This window comes from Oncorhynchus tshawytscha, linkage group LG13, assembly GCF_018296145.1.
Source record: "Oncorhynchus tshawytscha isolate Ot180627B linkage group LG13, Otsh_v2.0, whole genome shotgun sequence".
NCBI lineage: Eukaryota > Metazoa > Chordata > Actinopteri > Salmoniformes > Salmonidae > Oncorhynchus > Oncorhynchus tshawytscha.
In genome coordinates, this window is record NC_056441.1 from 90936576 (window position 1) to 90951820 (window position 15245).

A 15245-nucleotide genomic window follows, 5' to 3' on the forward strand; every position below is an offset into this window, starting at 1 on the left:
CTTTGCAACGGGGTTGTCCTAGTTAGCAATGGGGTTGTCCTAGTAGCAACAGGGTTGTCCTAGTTAGCAACGGGGTTGTCCTAGTTAGCAACAGGGTTGTCCTAGTTAGCAATGGGGTTGTCCTAGTTAGCAATGGGGTTGTCCTAGTTAGCAATGGGGTTGTCCTAGTAGCAACAGGGTTGTCCTAGTTAGCAATGGGGTTGTCCTAGTTAGCAATGGGGTTGTCCTAGTTAGCAGTGGGGTTGTCCTAGTTAGCAACGGGTTGTCCTAGTTAGCAATGGGGTTGTCCTAGTTAGCAATGGGGTTGTCCTAGTTAGCAACGGGGTTGTCCTAGTTAGCAACGGGGTTGTCCTAGTTAGCAACGGGGTTGTCCTAGTTAGCAACGGGGTTGTCCTAGTTAGCAACGGGGTTGTCCTAGTTAGCAACGGGGTTGTCCTAGTTAGCAACGGGGTTGTCCTAGTTAGCAACGGGGTTGTCCTAGTTAGCAACGGGGTTGTCCTAGTTAGCAACGGGGTTGTCCTAGTTAGCAACGGGGTTGTCCTAGTTAGCAACGGGGTTGTCCTAGTTAGCAACGGGGTTGTCCTAGCAACGGGGTTGTCCTAGCAACGGGGTTGTCCTAGTTAGCAACGGGGTTGTCCTAGCAGCGGGGTTGTCCTAGTTAGCAGCGGGGTTGTCCTAGTTAGCAGCGGGGTTGTCCTAGTTAGCAATGGGGTTGTCCTAGTTAGCAATGGGGTTGTCCTAGTTAGCAACGGGGTTGTCCTAGTTAGCAACGGGGTTGTCCTAGTTAGCAATGGGGTTGTCCTAGTTAGCAATGGGGTTGTCCTAGTTAGCAACGGGGTTGTCCTAGTTAGCAACGGGGTTGTCCTAGTTAGCAACGGGGTTGTCCTAGTTAGCAACGGGGTTGTCCTAGTTAGCAACCATGTTGTCCTAGTTAGCAAAGGGGTTGTCCTAGTTAGCAACAGGGGTTGTCCACAGTTGATCAAGGGGGTTGTCCTAGTAAGCAACTGGGGTTGTCCTACTGTCTCCTGATGTCCCATGTGGGTTGTACCACTACTGTCTCTAGCAACTGGGGTTGTCCTAGTTACTATCTCCTGATGGGTTGTCCTAGTTACTGTCTCTGTCAACTGATGGGTTGTACCACTAGTCTACTGCTACTGGGGTTGTCCTAGTTAGCAACGGGGTTGTCCTAGTTGAGTGACCACGATATTCACCTGCAGAAAGTTGCAGTTTTGTTGTTTTCCTGTAAATAAGTTGTTGTTGTTTACAGCTACAGAAGTTGTCCGTGATCCACATTTCTGATCACTAGGTGGTGATAATGTGTCTCTGTAACTCTACTGTCCCTACTGTCTCTACTGTCCCTACTGTCTCTACTGTCCCTACTGTCTCTACTTTCTCTACTGTCCCTACTGTCTCTACTTTCTCTACTGTCCGTACTCTCCCTACTGTCCCTACTGTCGCTACTGTCTCTACTGTCCCAACTGTCTCTACTGTCTCTACTGTCTCTGTACCACTACTGTCTCTACTGTCCCTTCTGTCCCTACTGTCTCTACTGTCTCTACTTTCTCTACTGTCTCCTGATGTTCCATGTGTCTCTGTACCACTACTGTCTCTACTGTCCCTACTGTCTCTACTGTCCCTACTGTCTCTACTGTCTCTACTGGCTCTACTGTCCCTACTGTCTCTACTGTCCCTACTGTCTCTATGGTCCCTACTGTCCCTACTGTCCCTATGGTCTCTACTGTCCCTACTGTCTCTACTGTCTCTACTGTCTCTACTGTCCCTACTGGTCTCTACTGTCCCTACTGTCTCTACTGTCCCTACTGTCTCTACTGTCCCTACTGTCTCTACTGTCCCTAGTGTCTCTACTGTCTCTACTGTCCCTACTGTCTCTTGATGTCCCATGTGTCTCTGTACCACTACTGTCTCTACTATCTCTACTGTCTCTACTGTCCCTACTGTCTCCACAGTCTCTACTGTCCCTACGGTCTCTACTGTCTCTACGGTCCCTACTGTCTCTACTGTCCCTACTGTCTCTACTGTCCCTATGGTCTCTACTGTCTCTACTGTCCCTACGGTCTCTACTGTCTCTACGGTCTCTCCTGTCTCTACTGTCTCTACTGTCCCTATGGTCTCTACGGTCTCTACTGTCCCTACGGTCTCTACTGTCTCCTGTTGTTCCATGTGTCTCTGTACCACTACTGTCTCTACTCTGCTCTCTGAACCAATAGGGAGGGTGTACTGTAATTTCAGACACAGTACTTTCCAAATAACTGCATAAATACTCAAAAGTACTGCGCTACTTAACTCCAGTATAATTGTGTTTTTTGGGATATAGTACTTGCAATATCAATGATGTCATCAGTGTGCTTGTATATGCCCTGAAGAGGCTAATGGTTAATTTCCTCCTCCTCTTCCTCCTCTTCCTCCTCCCGGTCATTAAGCAGTGGTGTGTTCGTAGCTCCAGGAAACGTCCTGATCCTCTGTTTAAGCCTGAGCCAGTTGACATCTGACTTTGTAATTGATTGACATTTGTTGCCACAGTTACAGACAATTACATGTCACCAGAGTTTAAAGGTTAATGTGGATCCAACAACAAGTGTTTAAGACCGTTAAGGATGGACGGCAGATCATGAAATAGGAATTGATTTCTTAATAAGACTTTTTATTTTTTATTTTTTTTACAGTCGCAAAAATTGTCTAGTAAAATCTGAGTTTGACGCACAAGCAGAAGAGTTGGAAAAGTGTTGCCTAACAGAAAAGTAAACTTGTGAAAAATGAAGATTGTCACATGTTTTTATCTGTAATAGGTATTAATCACCAGGTTCAGAGATGATCAGGTATCTCCTTCGAAAGGCCAAATGGTTATTACACAATAGTAACTTGTGTATTGCTTGTTCAATTGTGTTCAACTATTTTAAGTGGCCTAAATACCAGAAAGGTATCCCTTTTTTTTTTACTACAATTTCTAAATACCAGGTAAAATACTGGAAACAGTACCTTAAAATAAAGTGCTATTTGGAGCTCACCTGGCTGTGTTCCCACGGGCTAAGTCTGCCACCAGAGGACTGGATCCTGGGATTAGATGAGTATAATAGGTTTATATGTCTCAGCAGACTATAAATGGATGTAGATTCTTCTAGAAGATTTTATTAAAGGTCCAGTGCAGGTTTGAATTTTTTTTATGTCAATATCAAATCATTTGTAGTTAACAAGTATCTACTGTGATTGTTTTCAATAAAAAAAAATGGTCGAAAATAAACAAAAATAGCTTCTTAGCAAAGAGCAATTTCTCAAGAAGGAATTTTGCTCGGACTGTCTGGGAGTGGTCTGAGAGGGGCGGGGAAAACTGGAAACTAGCTGTTATTGGCTGAGAGGTTTAGAACTCTCTTTCTTATTGGTCTATTAACTAATTTACCGCCTGGTTATGTCACGAGGCAGGCCAAAACTCCGTCCCACCGAAACAGGCTGAAATTTCTGGCGGCATTTTCAAACAGCTCTTACACTAAAAGGGTATTATCATAATTTTCACAATTTCACAGTATTATTACAACCTCATAGTGTGGAAATCTATATATAAAACACAGGACAATCCCAGTTTTTCATCCACTGGGCCTTTATATTTTATTTGAGGCTACATCCGGATGTTTCCAGGTCAAGCTGATGCTGAATGCTCCGACTGGATTGGAGGAGATTGAGAATACTGATCATACAGATGGAATACTGTAGAAACTGGTTTCAGGTCAAAGAGGAAGAAAGACCAAGATATTATAGAATCGACTGTTAATTCATAGGCAGGTAGTCTAGTGGTTAGAGGAGCCAGGTAGCCTAGTGGTTAGAGGAGCCAGGTAGTCTAGTGGTTAGAGGAGCCAGGTAGTCTAGTGGTTAGAGGAGCCAGGTAGTCTAGTGGTTAGAGGAGGCAGGTAGTCTAGTGGTTAGAGGAGCCAGGTAGTCTAGTGGTTAGAGGAGCCAGGTAGTCTAGTGGTTAGAGGAGCCAGGTAGTCTAGTGGTTAGAGGAGGCAGGTAGTCTAGTGGTTAGAGGAGACAGGTAGTCTAGTGGTTAGAGGAGCCAGGTAGTCTAGTGGTTAGAGGAGGCAGGTAGTCTAGTGGTTAGAGGAGGCAGGTAGTCTAGTGGTTAGAGGAGCCAGGTAGTCTAGTGGTTAGAGGAGCCAGGTAGTCTAGTGGTTAGAGGAGGCAGGTAGTCTAGTGGTTAGAGGAGGCAGGTAGTCTAGTGGTTAGAGGAGCCAGGTAGCCTAGTGGTTAGAGGAGCCAGGTAGTCTAGTGGTTGGAGGAGGCAGGTAGTCTAGTGGTTAGAGGAGCCAGGTAGTCTAGTGGTTAGAGGAGCCAGGTAGTCTAGTGGTTAGAGGAGCCAGGTAGTCTAGTGGTTAGAGGAGCCAGGTAGTCTAGTGGTTAGAGGAGGCAGGTAGTCTAGTGGTTAGAGGAGACAGGTAGTCTAGTGGTTAGAGGAGCCAGGTAGTCTAGTGGTTAGAGGAGGCAGGTAGTCTAGTGGTTAGAGGAGGCAGGTAGTCTAGTGGTTAGAGGAGCCAGGTAGTCTAGTGGTTAGAGGAGCCAGGTAGTCTAGTGGTTAGAGGAGGCAGGTAGTCTAGTGGTTAGAGGAGGCAGGTAGTCTAGTGGTTAGAGGAGGCAGGTAGTCTAGTGGTTAGAGGAGCCAGGTAGCCTAGTGGTTAGAGGAGCCAGGTAGTCTAGTGGTTGGAGGAGGCAGGTAGTCTAGTGGTTAGAGGAGCCAGGTAGTCTAGTGGTTAGAGGAGCCAGGTAGTCTAGTGGTTAGAGGAGCCAGGTAGTCTAGTGGTTAGAGGAGCCAGGTAGTCTAGTGGTTAGAGGAGACAGGTAGTCTAGTGGTTAGAGGAGCCAGGTAGTCTAGTGGTTAGAGGAGGCAGGTAGTCTAGTGGTTAGAGGAGCCAGGTAGTCTAGTGGTTAGAGGAGGCAGGTAGTCTAGTGGTTAGAGGAGCCAGGTAGTCTAGTGGTTAGAGGAGGCAGGTAGTCTAGTGGTTAGAGGAGGCAGGTAGCCTAGTGGTTAGAGGAGCCAGGTAGTCTAGTGGTTAGAGGAGCCAGGTAGTCTAGTGGTTAGAGGAGGCAGGTAGCCTAGTGGTTAGAGGAGGCAGGTAGTCTAGTGGTTAGAGGAGGCAGGTAGCCTAGTGGTTAGAGGAGCCAGGTAGTCTAGTGGTTAGAGGAGCCAGGTAGTCTAGTGGTTAGAGGAGCCAGGTAGTCTAGTGGTTAGAGGAGCCAGGTAGTCTAGTGGTTAGAGGAGCCAGGTAGTCTAGTGGTTAGAGGAGCCAGGTAGTCTAGTGGTTAGAGGAGCCAGGTAGCCTAGTGGTTAGAGGAGGCAGGTAGTCTAGTGGTTAGAGGAGCCAGGTAGTCTAGTGGTTAGAGGAGCCAGGTAGTCTAGTGGTTAGAGGAGCCAGGTAGTCTAGTGGTTAGAGGAGCCAGGTAGTCTAGTGGTTAGAGGAGCCAGGTAGTCTAGTGGTTAGAGGAGCCAGGTAGTCTAGTGGTTAGAGGAGCCAGGTAGTCTAGTGGTTAGAGGAGCCAGGTAGTCTAGTGGTTAGAGGAGCCAGGTAGTCTAGTGGTTAGAGGAGCCAGTTAGTCTAGTGGTTAGAGGAGGCAGGTAGCCTAGTGGTTAGAGGAGGCAGGTAGCCTAGTGGTTAGAGGAGCCAGGTAGTCTAGTGGTTAGAGGAGCCAGGTAGTCTAGTGGTTAGAGGAGCCAGTTAGTCTAGTGGTTAGAGGAGGCAGGTAGCCTAGTGGTTAGAGGAGGCAGGTAGCCTAGTGGTTAGAGGAGGCAGGTAGTCTAGTGGTTGGAGGAGGCTGGTAGCCTGGTGGTTAGAGGAGGCAGGTAGCCTAGTGGTTAGAGGAGGCAGGTAGCCTAGTGGTTAGAGGAGACAGGCAGCCTAGTGGTTAGAGTGTAGAGGAGACAGGTAGCCTAGCGGTTAGAGGAGACAGGTAGCCTAGCGGTTAGAGGAGGCAGGTAGCCTAGCGGTTAGAGGAGGCAGGTAGCCTAGCGGTTAGAGGAGGCAGGCAGCCTAGCGGTTAGAGGAGACAGGTAGCCTAGCGGTTAGAGGAGGCAGGTAGCCTAGCGGTTAGAGGAGGCAGGCAGCCTAGCGGTTAGAGTGTAGAAGAGGCAGGTAGCCTAGTGGTTAGAGGAGGCAGGCAGCCTAGTGGTTAGAGGAGGCAGGCAGCCTAGCGGTTAGAGGAGGCAAGTAGCCTAGTGGTTAGAGGAGGCAGGCAGCCTAGCGGTTAGAGGAGACAGGCAGCCTAGTGGTTAGAGGAGACAGGCAGCCTAGTGGTTAGAGGAGGCAGGCAGCCTAGCGGTTAGAGGAGGCAGGCAGCCTAGCGGTTAGAGGAGGCAGGCAGCCTAGCGGTTAGAGGAGGCAGGCAGCCTAGCGGTTAGAGGAGGCAGGCAGCCTAGCGGTTAGAGGAGGCAGGCAGCCTAGCGGTTAGAGGAGGCAGGCAGCCTAGCGGTTAGAGGAGGCAGGCAGCCTAGCGGTTAGAGGAGGCAGGCAGCCTAGCGGTTAGAGGAGGCAGGCAGCCTAGCGGTTAGAGGAGGCAGGCAGCCTAGCGGTTAGAGGAGGCAGGCAGCCTAGCGGTTAGAGGAGGCAGGCAGCCTAGCGGTTAGAGGAGACAGGCAGCCTAGCGGTTAGAGGAGACAGGCAGCCTAGCGGTTAGAGGAGGCAGGCAGCCTAGCGGTTAGAGGAGGCAGGCAGCCTAGCGGTTAGAGGAGACAGGCAGCCTAGCGGTTAGAGGAGACAGGCAGCCTAGCGGTTAGAGAGGAGGCAGGCAGCCTAGCGGTTAGAGGAGACAGGCAGCCTAGCGGTTAGAGGAGGCAGGCAGCCTAGTGGTTAGAGGAGACAGGCAGCCTAGTGGTTAGAGGAGGCAGGCAGCCTAGCGGTTAGAGGAGGCAGGCAGCCTAGCGGTTAGAGGAGGCAGGCAGCCTAGCGGTTAGAGGAGGCAGGCAGCCTAGCGGTTAGAGGAGGCAGGCAGCCTAGCGGTTAGAGGAGGCAGGCAGCCTAGCGGTTAGAGGAGGCAGGCAGCCTAGCGGTTAGAGGAGGCAGGCAGCCTAGCGGTTAGAGGAGGCAGGCAGCCTAGCGGTTAGAGGAGGCAGGCAGCCTAGCGGTTAGAGGAGGCAGGCAGCCTAGCGGTTAGAGGAGACAGGCAGCCTAGCGGTTAGAGGAGACAGGCAGCCTAGCGGTTAGAGGAGGCAGGCAGCCTAGCGGTTAGAGGAGACAGGCAGCCTAGCGGTTAGAGGAGACAGGCAGCCTAGCGGTTAGAGGAGGCAGGCAGCCTAGCGGTTAGAGGAGGCAGGCAGCCTAGCGGTTAGAGGAGGCAGGCAGCCTAGCGGTTAGAGGAGGCAGGCAGCCTAGCGGTTAGAGGAGGCAGGCAGCCTAGCGGTTAGAGGAGGCAGGCAGCCTAAGCGGTTAGAGGAGACAGGCAGCCTAGCGGTTAGAGGAGACAGGTAGCCCAGCCTAGCGGTTAGAGGAGGCAGGTAGCCTAGCCTAGCGGTTAGAGGAGGCAGGTAGCCTAGCGGTTAGAGGAGACAGGTAGCCTAGCGGTTAGAGGAGACAGGTAGCCTAGCGGTTAGAGGAGGCAGGTAGTCTAGCGGTTAGAGCGTTGGACCAGTAACCGAAAGGTTTGCTGGATCGAATCCCCCGAGCTGACAAGGTAACTATCTTTCTGTCGTTCCGCCCCCTGAACAAGGCAGTTAACCCACTGTTCCCCTGAACAAGACAGTTAACCCACTGTCCCCCGAACAAGACAGTTAACCCACTTTTCCCCTGAACAAGGCAGTTAACCCACTGTTCCCCGGAACAAGGCGGTTAACCTACTGTTCCCCTGAACAAGGCGGTTAACCCACTGTTCCCTGAACAAGACAGTTAACCCACTGTTCCCCTGAACAAGACAGTTAACCCACTGTTCCCATGAACAAGGCAGTTAACCCACTGTTCCCCTGAACAAGGCAGTCGTTCCGCCCCTGAACAAGACAGTTAACCCACTGTTCCCCTGAACAAGGCAGTTAACCCACGGTTCCCTAAACAAGGCAGTTAACCCACTGTTCCCCTGAACAAGGCAGTTAACCCACTGTTCCCCTAAACAAGGCAGTTAACCCACTGTTCCCCTGAACAAGGCAGTTAACCCACTGTTCCCCTGAACAAGGCAGTTAACCCACTGTTCCCCTGAACAAGGCAGTTAACCCACTGTTCCCCTGAACAAGGCAGTTAACCCACTGTTCCCCTGAACAAGGCAGTTAACCCACTGTTCCCCGGTTGGGACGTCATTGTGAATAAGAATTTGTTCTTAACTGACTAGCCGAGTTAAATAAAGAATATTTTTAATAATTATCCCATGCTGTGAGAGCGAAGAATCCCCTGGTAGTAAGCCTAATTCCTAGTATTACTCCATGCCAAGAGCTCATAGACATTGGCTGTCAAAATCGTTTGTCTGTGTCGGCTGGCCTGGCATGTTGGCTGGCCTGGCATGTTGGCTGGCCTGGCATGTTGGCTGGCCTGGTGTGCCTTCCTGCCTGCCTTCCTCTTAATCCTATTTTCAACAGGACTGATCTTCTAAAGGCAGATTTACTATAACAGGGGTGTGGATGCCTTATTTACTATAACAGGGGTGTGGATGCCTTATTTACTATAACAGGAGTGTGGATGCCTTATTTACTATAACAGGAGAGATAGATGCCTGATTTACTATAACAGGAGAGATAGATGCCTGATTTACTATAACAGGGGTGCTGGATGCCCGATTTACTACAACAGGACAGATAGATGCCTGATTTACTATAACAGGAGAGATAGATGCCTGATTTACTATAACAGGGGTGCTGGATGCCTTATTTACTATAACAGGAGTGTGGATGCCTTATTTACTATAACAGGGGTGTGGATGCCTTATTTACTATAACAGGGGTGTGGATGCCTTATTTACTATAACAGGGGTGTGGATGCCTTATTTACTATAACAGGGGTGTGGATGCCTTATTTACTATAACAGGGGTGTGGATGCCTTATTTACTATAACAGGGGTGTGGATGCCTTATTTACTGTAACAGGGGTGCTGGATGCCCGATTTACTACAACAGGAGAGATAGATGCCTGATTTACTATACCAGGAGAGATAGATGCCTGATTTACTATAACAGGAGAGATAGATGCCTGATTTACTATAACAGGGGTGCTGGATGCCTGATTTATTATAACAGGAGAGATAGATGCCTGATTTACTATAACAGGAGAGATAGATGCCTGATTTACTATAACAGGGGTGCTGGATGCCTGATTTATTATAACAGGAGAGATAGATGCCTGATTTACTATAACAGGAGAGATAGATGCCTGATTTACTATAACAGGAGAGATAGATGCCTGATTTACTATAACAGGGGTGCTGGATGCCTGATTTACTATAACAGGAGAGATAGATGCCTGATTTGCTATAACAGGAGAGATAGATGCCTGATTTACTATAACAGGAGAGATAGATGCCTGATTTACTATAACAGGAGAGATAGATGGAGTTAAACACTATTATTGAGTCCATGCAACTTATTATGTGACTTGTTAGGCACATTTTTACTCCCGAACTTATTAATTGTATTATTTGTATTAATGACCTGAGACCAGTACTAATATACACCTGACCTAATAGGAGTCCAATAGCAGTCCAATAGGATTCTAATGGGATTCTGACAGGAGTCCAATAGGATTCTAATAGGATTCTAATATGAGTCTAATAGGATTCTAATAGGAGTCCAATAGGATGCTAATAGGAGTCCAATAGGATTCTAATAGGATTTTGATCGGAGTCCAATAGGATTCTACTAGGATTCTGATAGGAGTCCAATAGGATTCTAATAGGAGTCCAATAGGATTATAATAGGATTCTGATAGGAAGGAGTCCAATAGGATTATAATAGGATTCTGATAGGAAGGAGTCCAATAGGATTCTAATGGGATTCTGATAGGAGTCCAATAGGATTCTAATGGGATTCCGATAGGATTCTGATCGGAGTCCAATAGGATTCTAATGGGAGTCTAATAGAGGTGACACAAAAAACTGTAGGATAGTATCCGTATCCGTAAGCTACACCGCTGCTGTCGTCCTTACATCTAAGCAGTCATTGAAATTGGATGATGTTTTGATGCCGACTGCAGTCGCACCATTGGAAGACATAGCTTGGACTGTAGCTTACAAAAGCCTATTTCTGCTCTTTTCCTGCGATCCATCAAACACATTTGGTGTGTCATCATAGTGGTCGTTGATTAGTGGTCAGACTCGTTTAGGCAGAAAAAAATTCAACAGGCACCTTTATAAAAAAAAAAATTGTACCCACAAAACACCAGTCTCAACGTCAACAGTGAAGAGGCGACTCCGGGATGCTGGCCTTCTAGGCAGAGTTGCAAAGAAAAAGCCATATCTCAGACTGGCCAATAAAAATAAAAGATTAAGATGGGCAAAAGAACACAGACACTGGACAGAGGATCTCTGCCTAGAAGGCCAGCATCCCATTGACGTTGAGACTGGTGTTTTGCGGGTACTATTTAATGAAGCTGCCAGTTGAGGACTTGTGAGGTGTCTGTTTCTCAAACTAGACACTATAATGTACTTGTCCTTTTGCTCAGTTGTGCACCGGGGCCTCCCACTCCTCTTTCTATTCTGGTTAGGGCCAGTTTGCTCTGTTCTGTGAAGGGAGTAGTACACAGCTTTGTACGAGATCTTCAGTTTCTTGACAATTTCTCGCATGGAATAGACTTCCTTTCTCAGAACAAGAATAGACTGATGAGTTTCAGAAGAAAGGTTTTTTTTTCTGGATGTTTTGAGCCTGTAATCAAACCCATAAATGTTGTTGCTCCAGATACTCAACTAGTCTAAAGAAGGCCAGTTTTATTGCTTCTTTAATCAGAACAACAGTTTTCAGCTGTGCTAACATAATTGTAAAAGGGTTTTCTAATGATCAATTAGCCTTTTAAAATGATCAACTTGGATTAGCTAACACAACGTGCCATTGGAACACAGGATTGAAGGTTGCTGATAATGGACCTCTGTACGCCTATGTAGATATTCCATAAAAAATCTGCCGTTTCCAGCTACAATAGTCATTTACAACATTAACAATGTCTACACTGTATTTCTGATCAATTTGACATGATTGTAATGGACAAAAAATGTGCTTTTATTTCAAAAACAAGGACATTTCTAAGTGACCCCAAACTTTTGAACGGTAGAACGGTATAAAGCTCTTTTACATCAGCTGATATCACAAAGTGCTGTACAGAAACCCAGCCTAAAATGCAGGTGTAGAAGCATGATGGCTAGGAAAACCTCCCTAGAAAGGCAGGAACCTAGAAAGAAACCTAGTACTTAAATTCACACAGGAAACCGGATAAGACAGGAGACCCACTTTGCCTATCCCGAGACAAGGCCGAGTATAGCCCACGAAGATCTCCCCCACGGCACGAACAGGTTACGGTCAATAATACCAAAGGTAGCACTGAAATCTATAGTGCAGCTCTCATAATCTTCTTATTTTCAATTTATTTCAACCAATCATCAGTCATTTGTGTCAGTGCAGTACATGTTGAGTACCCTTCTCTATAAGCATGCCGAAAGTCTGTTGTTAATTTGTTCACAGAGAATAGCATTGTATTTGGTCAAACACCATTTTTTCCAACAGTATGTTCAGAGCTGGCAGCAAGCTGATTGGTCTGCTGTTAGAACCAGTAAAAGCCTCTTTACCACTCTTGGGTAGCAGAATGACTTTGGCTTCCCTCCAGACCTGAGGACAAACACTTTCCTCTAGACTCAGATTAAAGATATGACAGATTGGAGTGACTATAGAGTCAGCTACCACCCTCAGTAGCTTTCCATCTAAGTTGTCAATGCCAGGAGGTTTGTCATTATTGATCGTTAACAATCATTTTTCCACACTATCGTTACAAAATTCAAGTTTGCAAAGCTTTTCTTTCATTATTTGTTTTTTTATGCATGAATATGATGTTGTTGACACTTCCTGCCCATGAATATGATGTTGTTGACACTTCCTGCCTATGAATATGATGTTGTTGACACTTCCTGCCCATGAATATGATGTTGTTGACACTTCCTGCCCATGAATATGATGTTGTTGACACTTCCTGCCCATGAATATGATGTTGTTGACACTTCCTGCCCATGAATATGATGTTGTTGACACTTCCTGCCCATGAATATGATGTTGTTGACACTTCCTGCCCATGAATATGATGTTGTTGACACTTCCTGCCCATGAATATGATGTTGTTGACACTTCCTGCCTAAGTTTGCCCACTTTGCCAATGAAATAATCATTAAAATAATTGTCAACATCAAATAGTTTTGTGATGAATAAGCCATCTGATTGGATGAAAGATGGAGTTGAATTTGTCTTTCTGCCCATAATTTCATTTAAAATACTCCAAAGTTTTTTTTCCATCATTATTTATAAACACCATGGTGGCTGGGCAGACCATGTGGTCAACCATGGTTTGACCTTGAGAGTGGCTGGGCAGACCATGTGGTCAACCATGGTTTGACCTTGAGAGAGTGGCTGGGCAGACCATGGTTTGACCTTGAGAGAGGCTGGGCAGACCATGGTTTGACCTTGAGAGAGGCTGGGCAGACCATGGTTTGACCTTGAGAGAGGCTGGGCAAGACCATGGTTTGACCTTGAGAGAAGCTGGGCAGACCATGGTTTGACCTTGAGAGAGGCTGGGCAAGACCATGGTTTGACCTTGAGAGAGGCTGGTCAGAGAGTGCAGCCCAATCTGAGCCGCTTCACCGTAGCGTCCATCATCCGGACGTTCCACAATGAGAAGAGGTTTGTCCCACAGACATTGGACCTCTCTACTACTTTTACTACTTGACAGTAGTACAAACATAAAGCACAGTAAAGACTGTAGATTCCAATACGTACTGTAAGGGGTTGTTTCATGTCTTACTGTATGTATATGAAACTGGGAGCGATACTACTCTGTAACATGTTTATATTGTGTAGTGTTTACTGTAATGCACGCCATTTTGTTTTTGTTAGAACTGAAAGACGACGACCAACGAAGACCACATGGCGGTAGAACGCGTCTGTTTACAGACTATCAGGAAGCTGCCATTGTGCCAACGGTAGTTGAAAACAATGCCATAATACTACAGGGAAATCCAACAACAGATGATTTTTAAAAAATTAAAAAACCTGCCATCCCATTCTCCCAGGAACTCATATACCTAGATGAGGCTGGATTGAAGCAAATTTAGCAAAGTCCCATTTGAAAGGATTCCCAAAGAGGAAGGAACATCATTGGTCAAAGTAGGCCATGCTGAGTACCTGACCATTAGAGACTCATTGATGGGAGAAATGTCACCATTATGAGCAGCAATGTGGCATTCCACAGTCATGCTACTGTTGACCATACAACACTCCCATTCTCCCAGGATTTCCTGAATACCTTTACATGACAATTGTTTTCAGCCAGAGCAGAGAGACACCAGGTGATCTGGCAGAGAGACACCAGGTGATCCTGAGCGGGGGAGACACCAGGTGACCCTGAGCAGCAAGAGACACCAGGTGACCCTGAGCAGACCAGACACCAGGTGACCCTAATTTCCAGAAGACACCAGGTGACCCTGAGCAGAGAGACACCAGGTGACCCTGAGCAGAGAGACACCAGGTGACCCTGAGCAGAGAGACACCAGGTGACCCTGAGCAGAGAGACACCAGGTGACCCTGAGCAGAGAGACACCAGGTGACCCTGAGCAGAGAGACACCAGGTGACCCTGAGCAGAGAGACACCAGGTGACCCTGAGCAGAGAGACACCAGGTGACCTTGAGCAGAGAGACACCAGGTGATCCTGAGCAGAGAGACACCAGGTGACCCTGAGCAGAGAGACACCAGGTGACCCTGAGCAGAGAGACACCAGGTGACCCTGAGCAGAGAGACACCAGGTGACCCTGAGCAGAGAGACACCAGGTGACCCTGAGCAGAGAGACACCAGGTGACCCTGAGCAGAGAGACACCAGGTGACCCTGAGCAGAGAGACACCAGGTGACCCTGAGCAGAGAGACACCAGGTGACCCTGAGCAGAGAGACACCAGGTGATCCTGAGCAGAGAGACACCAGGTGATCCTGAGCAGAGAGACGCCAGGTGACCCTGAGCAGAGAGACACCAGGTGACCCTGAGCAGAGAGACACCAGGTGACCCTGAGCAGAGAGACACCAGGTGACCCTGAGCAGAGAGACACCAGGTGACCCTGAGCAGAGAGACACCAGGTGACCCTGAGCAGAGAGACACCAGGTGACCTTGAGCAGAGCGACACCAGGTGATCCTGAGGAGAGAGACACCAGGTGACCCTGAGCAGAGAGACACCAGGTGACCTTGAGCAGAGAGACACCAGGTGATCCTGAGGAGAGAGACACCAGGTGACCCTGAGGAGAGAGACGCCAGGTGACCCTGAGCAGAGAGACGCCAGGTGACCCTGAGCAGAGAGACGCCAGGTGACCCTGAGCAGAGAGACACCAGGTGACCCTGAGCAGAGAGACACCAGGTGACCCTGAGCAGAGAGACACCAGGTGACCCTGAGCAGAGAGACACCAGGTGACCCTGAGCAGAGAGACACCAGGTGACCCTGAGCAGAGAGACACCAGGTGGTCCTGAGCAGAGAGACACCAGGTGACCCTGAGCAGAGAGACACCAGGTGACCCTGAGCAGAGAGACACCAGGTGATCCTGAGCAGAGAGACACCAGGTGGTCCTGAGGAGAGAGACACCAGGTGGTCCTGAGGAGAGAGACACCAGGTGATCCTGAGCAGAGAGACACCAGGTGATCCTGAGCAGAGAGACACCAGGTGATCCTGAGCAGAGAGACACCAGGTGACCCTGAGCAGAGAGACACCAGGTGGTCCTGAGCAGAGAGACACCAGGTGACCCTGAGCAGAGAGACACCAGGTGACCCTGAGCAGAGAGACACCAGGTGACCCTGAGCAGAGAGACACCAGGTGACCCTGAGCAGAGAGACACCAGGTGACCCTGAGGAGAGAGACACCAGGTGATCCTGAGCAGAGAGACACCAGGTGATCCTGAGCAGAGAGACACCAGGTGATCCTGAGCAGAGAGACACCAGGTGATCCTGAGCAGAGAGACACCAGGTGATCCTGAGCAGAGAGACACCAGGTGATCCTGAGCAGAGAGACATATATAATTGCATTTTTACTGTGTATGTGCTTACGG